Genomic DNA, 10905 nt, shown 5'->3' with positions numbered 1-10905 from the left:
TGAAGTTACTTGCACACCTGTTCACGACTCTCCATCCAAGATAACATGCTGTACACTACCTGCTACGAAATCCTCAATCAAGCCACAAATTACGGTTGATCAAGGTTTCGATAATAGGCTACGCGTAGGCATGACACTGAATCAAATGATTCCTGATGTCACGAAATACTACATATATTTGACTGTCTTGATACATAGTTTTCAGGACATCATTTTAGGAAAGTGCGAGTTGGGTTTTGCATGGTTCATGTTTTTGGAAACCATGCTGTTTGGTATGGAGGAGGTCATTCTGTTGTTGACACTTCATTACGTTTCAGCTCAGAATATGTTCTAAGATCCTACAACAAATGGAGAGGTAGTTTTGTGGATCACTTCTGCTACCCTTGAAGTTGAAGCTCATCTGTCCGTGTTTGCTTACAAATAAATTTTTTTGGAGAGCGTCTGCCTTGAGAAAAACACAATTTTTCTTTTTCTTTTTGCTCTCCAGACATGTTTCGCTGAAATTTCAGCATTATCAATGAATTTTTTTCAGTCTTTTTGTTACCACATGCTGTCGACTACCTGGATTTTATTGAATTTAATTCAGTCGTTTTGTTTAACGATTTATCATTTTGCTGGTTTCCCCATTATCTTCCCTCTGAAGGCCTGCACTAAGTAACTTCTAGAGTAATTGTTTACAAAAAAACAACAACAAATAACTCATTGGTGATGCTGAAACTTTAGCGAAACATGTCAGGGGAATAAAAATAAAAATTGTGTTTTGTTCAAAGTGGACTCTCTCCAAAAACAGATCTGCTACTGTTTTGTAGATGGGTGTGACCTAGGGTTGGTTTCTCCAACTACTGGGCACGGAATTTCATTCGAACAATCTAATTTAGATTATGGTTAAGAGAAGGGCTAATTCAGTCACAAACTGTGTATAGAATCTAATAGGTGTTCCATTGGTCCGTTGGGGCTTTGTTCACTTGTAGCGATTTCAATGATTCTCAATACCGCTTATATATTTGCAATACAACATGTGACACCATAGCGCAGCATTACTATTAAAGCGCTTAATTTTAATCTCTTTCACGAATATGAATCTTTTATTTCTGTGGCCGTCCGTTGTGGCGGAGCGGTTCTAGGCGATTAGGTCTGGAATCGCGAGACCGCTACGGTCGCACGTTCGAATCCTGCCTCGGGCATGGATGTGTGTGATGTCCTGAAGTTAGTTAGGTTTAAGTTGTTCTAAGTTCTGGGGGACTGATGACCTCAGATGTTAAGTCCCATAGTGATCAGGGCCATTTGAACCATTTTTTTTTCTGTAGTGCTTATGATCAGTTTCGCAACTGTGTAAACACTGTAAGTGAAATACTAGAAATGCATTTGTTATGAGTCAGATATTATCAAACATGATTAGTTACTGTTTCATTAACTGTTGGCACTTGTATTACTCTTGTATACAAATATGTATATTTTTAAATCGGTACAGTCTGTGTCCTGGTACTTCTGACACGAATAATAAAAAAAAAAAAGGTTACAGATTCGTAAAGTTTTTATAGCAGACACACTGACAATGTCAGGGACTGTGTTTTACACGGAGTCATTGAAATTGTTCGAGTGGTTGAATAGAGAGAAGTGTGGTAGCTGCGAGTGGGGAAGAACGCAAACGTGTGTGCCTCTGGCGCAGCGAAAACGTGTGTACCAATTTCTTGTGGCTGCTAGAGGAACGGAAAGTTACACTGTTGACTTATGATGACGATTTGAGAGGTATAAAAGGAAATGTATTGTTTGGCCAAAGATAGCAAAAGGAATGTTTCGAACCGGAGACAAAATATTTTAACAGAGTTATAGAATATTGTAGCTGCCGAGCTGCTACTTCATGCCTACAGCATCCAAACCTGTAAGATCGAACGGCTTCAACCTTTAGCTTCGTAAAACGCTTTCCGGTGTTCTGAATGATTTCGGAAATACAGTTTTTGTGTGAACTTCAATCATGATTATATACACTCCTGGAAATTGAAATAAGAACACCGTGAATCCATTGTCCCAGGAAGGGGAAACTTTATTGACACATTCCTGGGGTCAGATACATCACATGATCACACTGACAGAACCACAGGCACATAGACATAGGCAACAGAGCATGCACAATGTCGGCACTAGTACAGTGTATATCCACCTTTCGCAGCAATGCAGGCTGCTATTCTCCCATGGAGACGATCGTAGAGATGCTGGATGTAGTCCTGTGGAACGGCTTGCCATGCCATTTCCACCTGGCGCCTCAGTTGGACCAGCGTTCGTGCTGGACGTGCAGACCGCGTGAGACGACGCTTCATCCAGTCCCAAACATGCTCAATGGGGGACAGATCCGGAGATCTTGCTGGCCAGGGTAGTTGACTTACACCTTCTAGAGCACGTTGGGTGGCACGGGATACATGCGGACGTGCATTGTCCTGTTGGAACAGCAAGTTCCCTTGCCGGTCTAGGAATGGTAGAACGATGGGTTCGATGACGGTTTGGATGTACCGTGCACTATTCAGTGTCCCCTCGACGATCACCAGAGGTGTATGGCCAGTGTAGGAGATCGCTCCCCACACCATGATGCCGGGTGTTGGCCCTGTGTGCCTCGGTCGTATGCAGTCCTGATTGTGGCGCTCACCTGCACGGCGCCAAACACGCATACGACCATCATTGGCACCAAGGCAGAAGCGACTCTCATCGCTGAAGACGACACGTCTCCATTCGTCCCTCCATTCACGCCTGTCGCGACACCACTGGAGGCGGGCTGCACGATGTTGGGGCGTGAGCGGAAGACGGCCTAACGGTGTGCGGGACCGTAGCCCAGCTTCATGGAGACGGTTGCGAATGGTCCTCGCCGATACCCCAGGAGCAACAGTGTCCCTAATTTGCTGGGAAGTGGCGGTGCGGTCCCCTACGGCACCGCGTAGGATCCTACGGTCTTGGCGTGCATCCGTGAGTCGCTGAGGTCCGGTCCCAGGTCGACGGGCACGTGCACCTTCCGCCGACCACTGGCGACAACATCGATGTACTGTGGAGACCTCACGCCCCACGTGTTGAGTAATTCGGCGGTACGTCCATCCGGCCTCCCGCATGCCCACTATACGCCCTCGCTCAAAGTCCGTTAACTGCACATACGGTTCACGTCCACGCTGTCGCGGCATGCTACCAGTGTTATAAAGACTGTGATGGAGCTCCGTATGCCACGGTAAACTGGCTGACACTGACGGCGGCGGTGCACAAATGCTGCGCAGCTAGCGCCATTTGACGGCCAACACCGCGGTTCCTGGTGTGTCCGCTTTGCCGTGCGTGTGATCATTGCTTGTACAGCCCTCTCGCAGTGTCCGGAGCAAGTATGGTGGGTCTGACACACCGGTGTCAATGTGTTCTTTTTTCCATTTCCAGGAATGTAGTCATCATTAAATTAAGTAATTATTATCTGGAGAAGGATCAATGTGCTTGATCCTATGTTCTGAGTATCAGATCATAAATATTACATTTGCTTAATAATGATGACAATAACTTTGCCACAAAGTAAAAATAATTTTTTTCTTGAATCTGGAAATTCGCATTGTTGCTAATTGATTATAGTCATTAATAAAATTTGAGTAACAACTAAATTTTGCAATTAACATTTAATAGAACCATGGAAACTGAATATTAGAAATCACGGTAACTTTTGCTTCTTATATAACAATATTAACAAATTTTCTGTGATTTTGGGTATTTTCTTTGTTGATGTCTTGGATATCATACTCCATTGTTTTCATAGTGTTTTGCTGGTGCTCTCTAGTGATCAATGTTTTAATGAAGTTATACAGAAAGTGAATATTAAGTATTTGGAAATGTTTATCTACCGAAATTCACAACAGCAAAGATTATAGTGAGGTTCCGCTACGTTGTGAACATTAACATCGTACGGCATCACACGCTTCTCTTTCTGTTTGGCGCCACTTAAGACAGCTTGCTTGTCCTTGTGACGAAGATGAGATGAAATGATTAGGGTAACACAAACGCCGAGTCTCCGAGCGAATAAATTTTCCGGCTCGGCCGGAAATCGAACGCGGTACGTCACGTTCTTCAGGCAGCTGCGGAAAGTTTTCTGTAGAATCGATGCTTTTCCGACAAATAAGGTGCACGAACTCACGGTCGATTATAACGGATACTGCACGAAGTGGGAAGGCTACACACACACACACACACACACACACACACACACACACACACACACACACACAGACTAACATGTAACGTGCGTAGCCGGCCGGAGTGGCCGAGCGGCTCTAGGCGCTACAGTCTGTAACCACGCGACCGCTAAGGTCGCAGGTTCGAATCCTGCCTCGGGCATGGATGTGTGTGATGACCTTAGGTTAGTTATGTTTAAGTAGTTCTAAATTCTGGGGGACTGATGACCTCAGAAGTTAAGTCCCATAGTGATCAGAGCCATTTTTTGTAACATGCGTGTCACTCATGTTTGTAGCAGTGTGAGAATTCAATTGCTGAGATACTTCTGGATATTCCTTTGTGAATTAACCTTTGAAAATGGAGTTCAGAATTTCTGCTTTTACTTTGCTGTCCTCAGTTTCAGTTCCCGTCTCGATGACGAGTGTCTGGACACTAACTTTGGTACTATTAACAGCCTTTACATATTACCAGAATTTCTTAGTGTTCTGTGAGAGATCTTTCGTTAACAATTTGATACGATGATAGTTGACAGCTTCACGCACTGGCTCGTGAAGGGAGGCTTTTTAGACGGCAATGATGAGACTCTTATTGAGTGTACTGACTGATCGTTGGGACTACCCGAGTATACTACGTGCCAAAATGGCAATTAGAAGAATAGTTTAGCAGAATGGAGTATTTTCTAAATCCCGCAAGCACAGCAATGCAAGACGGAGAGAGTGAGAGAGAGAGAGGGAGAAAGAGAGAGGGAGAGGGAAAGTTGCACCGTTATTTCTCTGCAGCGATATCGCCTAGGAAGGACATAGGCTACTTGTGTCCAAAACAGTGTTACTTGTTACTTTTTATTGCTGAATAGTCGTCTTAGAAAATATGGTATTTCTTGGGCTGTAAAACACTGTCTCCACTGAGAGTAGATTTTGGTGGGCAGACCCGAACTCGGCAAACTTTTAATGGCCACACGAAGGATAACGTGGAATTGTCTGCAAATTTCACACTCTAATTCAGAAACTCTATACGCACGTAGCAGTACGGCCTGATCGTAGGTACGAGTCAACGGGTGTGGTATGCCTCTCACTAACCGAACTCGTTAGTCCTCTGAACGACAGTAACTAGCTAAAATCTGTGCAGAGTCACAAAGTGTTTCACTATGTAGTTCACGTTAGTCATCGAAGCAAAAAATATGGCAAAAAGTCACGTTTTGCAACCTATTTTTAGCGATCGTGATATTATACATAAAATCTACGATGGGCATATATTCAGACCTTACAGAAGAGTTCAGGGAACTGGAAAACGTGGACGGCGATGCTGTGGTAAAAATTCACGGTGTTATGTTACATTATTTACAGTAGGCGCCAAAAACTTAATTTTGCCTTTGCAAGGCGCTCAAGACCATACACCATTTATAGAACTTACTTAGTTATGTGTAACAACACGTAAAGCCTCCGGGCTGACATATTCATCAATCACTTATAAAATAAATTTTTTGAAAGGAAAAATAAAGATCCTGAAAAAATTATACATTACAGAAGATATATCGATGACACTTTACTCATGTTTAATAGCACAAAAGATGAATTTGATGAGGCTCTTACATTATTCATTTCACTCCACAATAAAATAAAGTTCACAACTGAACATAAAAAACCAGTCCACAAATTTTTTAGGCGTCACAATTGTTAATGAACAACAAGAACATAATTTCTACATTTACAGGAAACCTACCTACACTGATCTCACACTATATGAATCATCACACCATCCAAAAACACACAAGTCTGCTGCGTTTAGATCCATGCTGAATAGGACACACACATTATCTTTGAAACCCAAAGCATTAATTCAAGAAACCGATAAGATCAAAGCAATTGCTGTAAATAACAGAAGAACATCAGCAACAGAAGCAGTCTATAGTATCTGTGTCAGCAAGAAACTATATTAATGGATAGTGCCTTTTATTACGCAGCGAAACACTTTCTCCAGTTATTCACGATCTATATTTACTCTGGAGGTTCTTGCGTATTATTGATATTTAGCCTTATAAAAGATAAGAAGGAGGAACGATATTTGAAAATTATACAGTGTGCTCAATTTGAATGAAAGAAGAGCAGTTGTGTTTTAATCCAAAAACGGTGATAACTGATTCTGAACAGTCCACCCATGAGAGAATGGAGGTAGCCTTCCCATCAGTCTAGAATACTGGTTGTCTGTTTCGTCTGGCTCAAGCTTGATAAGTGCAACGGTAATTGTTTTTTTTAAAAACCTTATTGTTGTTTAACGATAAACGGCCTTTATTAGTACAGAAGATTATTTGCCTTTTTTAAAAACACATTAGAATACAGTTATTGCTAAAATTATGCTATTCCTAAAATTACCTATGCGTCATTCACGTTACCAAGACTTGTGTACAATGTTTAAGTCATGGACCTTAAAAATCTTTTGTCTTTTAAATTTACATAAACGTTGTTTTTCTCTACGTATTTCAGGGGGCGAAAAATACAAACGGTTGGTCTGGCTTCGATGTACAGAAACCAGAACAGTGAAAAAGGCCAGTGGCTGAATTGCATCTTTAAGATAAGTTATTTAAATTTTCAAGACGTTTCTCATGGTTTTGCTGACCTGGTCAGCATTCAGCCACAAGACCAAAAAATCATCAAATTTGCAGATTACGTAACAGAACATTTCATTGATGACGAAGGAGGTGTGCTATTTCCTGCTCACATTTGGGCAGCAGCCAGCGAGCGCTACATTATGAAGAACGAATAACACTTTTGAAGCTTTCATTCCAGTTTCATTCCTTCGTGTGAACCTCCTCACCCAAATATCTTCAAGACGCCATCAAAACGGACTCAAAAACAAGGAAGAGGTAAGCTTTCCTACAACAGAAATTAGCTTTACTTAGACATGGTGAAACTGACAAATTAATATTTCTAAAGTGCGTTTGATACAAAGCAGTCGTGAGGAGAGCTTAAGATAAGAGAAATTCAGTTGTTTCCTGGAAATATTTTTGTATATGATGTTTGTAATAAAATCTTTTTGATTATGTACAATTTGTTTTCTTTTATACCTTTTTCATTGGTCCAGTATTTACAATATTCTTTAGGAACGTTGTAAATATCAGTAGTGGTGGAGTTCGGGCACTTGCTCCGTACAGATTTGGTAGAGTTTGTCGAGTTTGCGCGGCTGGTCTGCCACGAGCAGGTAGAAGTTGCCGAGTTCGGGCGAGCCGTTTTGGGTACGTTGTTAAATAACGAAAAATACTGCGTAGAAAAGAATGTAAGCCCAACAAGACCTCAAGGAGGTTACAAAAGCCCTTGTCGCATACCAGAAGGAGACAACGAAGTGAGTGGTTGGCGGTGGGAGTGTTACAGTGCGTTACGCAACCGTTTCTGACAAAAATTCCAGATGTCGTAATCAAACTCCAATAAATTAATAAATCCAGCCAATCTGAACCAGTCCCAAGCAAGAAATGAGAATAAAAGAATAAGCAAAGATAATGTCAGGGATTTCCATCTCTAATTAAGACATTTCGTTATGAAATTCTCTTTGTGGGAGTTTGTTTAAATGTGTCTGCGAATTTTATTGAGTACAAGTTGACCATAGATCAATCGACCAGGGGACAGAGCAGGATCCGGCTATAAGAAGAGGCTGTAGGCCTTTCCAAAGGACCAGCACTGCCAGGGGAAGCAGGAAGACAGGTAGAGAGTCGGTGGCCAGTATCCTGAATGAGGGACAAACTCCGCTAGAGAGGCGCCATCAGTTTTGGGTCCTAAACGACGGAAAGCTAATGTGTAGTGCTTTTAATGTGAGAAGTCTGGTGGCGCCAAAGAGACACGCCATGAGCATACAGCGTCGGGGAACGCAGTTAGCACAGCGTCCTGCAGTCCACAGGAAGTCAGTGTTTTGGGAAACGATAGACTCGGGTCGGTGCAAACGTAGGATTTCTGAACTGGAGTGAGACGAAACTCCATCCGGCTCTTTTGTGTTTAAGAACATCGCACCCACAGCCGTCAGGCTGGTGCCAGTTTAATTGCCTAGTTGCTGAGTCTGCAAAGAAACAGTAACATCAGCTGCCATTGGATAATACGAGGGTCATATCAAAAGATCAGTTGATGGCCATCCATTTTTTGGGTTGTTCTCAGCACTTACCCAACCTTCACGGGAAATAATTGTTTCATTCAGTAGTCCGTGAACTCCTCCCTGCTTCTATCGTCTTGTGACCTACAGTAACGTGTTACACATATGATAGGACCACCCCGCTTTAATGAAGTTAATTAATTAAGTTACTTATTGCGTGACAAGTGTAACTAAATTCGCGTAATTCTATATGGAGCGATCTTTATTAACAGTAAGGTCACCCGGTACAGATCTTAATGACAACCACAGCGGCATGTCAGTGGCTTATCCGTAACCTACAAGTACTACAGCGTGATTTATTGAATTACAAAGTTGTGGTCCAAATGTATATCCTCAGAAATTTCTTCGTCAGATCAAGGCTGATGTTAAATGCTAGTTTCCTCCATTTGGCGAAGAATGCTTCCCTTTACTGTGGACGTCTCCGTTTTAAGTTCTCCTTTCTTCGTCCGTCATGTGTTTAACTTGCTTCCAACGTAACAGAATTTATTAATTTCGTCAATTGTGACGATCAGTTTCGCACTAATCTCATTTAATACTGTAATATCCCACTTTCTTCAACACTGATTCTTCTGAACTATTCTAGTAACTTCAGTCTACTCTTCATTTACATCTACATGACTGCTCTGCAGTTCACAATTACATACCTTTAAGCTACTTTTCTACTGTTCCACTCTCGAGCAGCGCGCAGGAAAAACGATATTTAGTTCGTCTTCTCTGGTGAAGGAATTTCGGAAGGCTGTGTTCAATAAATCTGCTTTAGCAGCACTGTCATTGATATTCCATTGCAATCACGCAAAGAATGCTTCGTTTGTCTCCAGCCTCTAGCATGTGTCACATAAGACCATGTCATCACAAACTTTAACAACTGTCACTGTCCTACCCGTAGATGTTGACTGCTGCAGCGAGGTCAGGAACTGGGATGAGCTCTCACATGCTCGACACTATACTGACCTCAGTGTGAGGTGTGGCACCGCGATCTTTGGATGGTACCATAGTAACACTGAACATCCCCCATGTTCTATGTGGCGGAGCATCATTCTGACAGATATCTAACCCTGACCAGAGATCTGCAAGCGGATGTGTACACGACAAGGGTCGCAGGTATTTGGTTTCTCTCTGTCAAGGTGATTACAGAACGCTTCCCCACCTCTCTGTTCCTTATGAAAGACACTGAAGATGGTATCATCCAGACTGTCCCGATCTCCTTTCCCAATCAGCCGTCGTATTGATTCATTTTTTGCTCACTCATTTATATCATCTAATTGAAGATGTCATCTCGTAGAATCAGGTGTGCTGGCGGTGGTCTACGTCTTTCCAACACGATATTTCGGAGTCTCCATCAGGTGTTTCCTCAGACAGTCTCAGGAAGCACCTGATGGAGACGCCGAGTTGTGGTGTCGAATTATCGTGTAGGGAAGAAACAGACCACCGCCAGTACACCCGATTCTACTAGGTGACACGAATCGCCAGGTAGGTCTAAGGAATTGTACAGTTACATTATGTCTACTTGCATACAACCAGCTAAATTACTTTCAGGAGACGCTATTTGTCCTAGTGACGAATTTTCCTAATTCAATTTATGAAACACGTCAATAAAAGTAGGCAAGTTCTTCCAGTTGTCTCCGTATCTTGGAACTTCCTTTTCAACAGTAAATCGCTACAGACTACGTAATAATGTCCGAAATTCTTCTTGATGAGTACGCACCGGTCTTCCAGTATAACAGCAGCTCTGTTAACAGTGATGTATGCTCCACATTTCTGATTTGAAGAAGAGTCGGGTCCTATCACGCCTCGAATGGTCCGCCACATAGTCCGATCTTAACCCTTTAGTGCGAAGGGAGGTTGGTTTTATTCAGGTACTCTTTTGACTACAAAACACAACGTAATCTCCGTTCAATGCGACTGCCTTACGTCGCCTTCCTGGGACGGCCTGATTGCCTGCATGGTATCACTCTACCGATCGACTCGGATCCAGCGTTTTCCAGCATTTTTGCACCCCTTACCCATCATCCACGTATTGCTTCCGCCTGAGCGCATCCATCACTAGACCAAACAGGTGGAAGTCGGGAGGTGTAAGATCCGGATTGTAGGTTGGGTGAGGAAGAACATTTCAACGAAGTTTTGTGAGCTCCTCTCGGGTCTGCAGACTTGCGTGAGGCATTGCATTGTCATGGAGAAGGAGAAGTTAGTTCACATTTTTCTGGTGATGAACATGCTGTAGTCGTTTCTTCAGTTTCGTGAGGGTAGAGCAGTACACTTTAGACTTGATCGGTGCACCATGAGGGAGGACATCGGTCAGAATAACGCCTTCAGAGTACCAGGGGACCATCGCCAGGACCTAACCGGCTGAGGGTGCGGCTTTGGATTTCTTCTTCGTGGGAGAGATGGTGTTTCGTTTCCGGTTGGAACTGATAAACCCAGGTTTCATCGCCTGGGACGATGTTCCACATATACATCTACGTGATTACTCTGCTATTCACAATAAAGATCCTGGCAGAGGGTTCAATCAACCATCTTCATGCTGTCTCTCTACCATTCCACTCTCGAACGGCACGCGGGAAAAATGAGCACTTAAATTTTTCCGTGCGA

This window comes from Schistocerca gregaria, chromosome 6 (genome assembly GCF_023897955.1).
Source record: "Schistocerca gregaria isolate iqSchGreg1 chromosome 6, iqSchGreg1.2, whole genome shotgun sequence".
NCBI classification, from domain to species: Eukaryota; Metazoa; Arthropoda; class Insecta; order Orthoptera; family Acrididae; genus Schistocerca; species Schistocerca gregaria.
Note: the sequence above shows the minus strand (reverse complement) of the source record.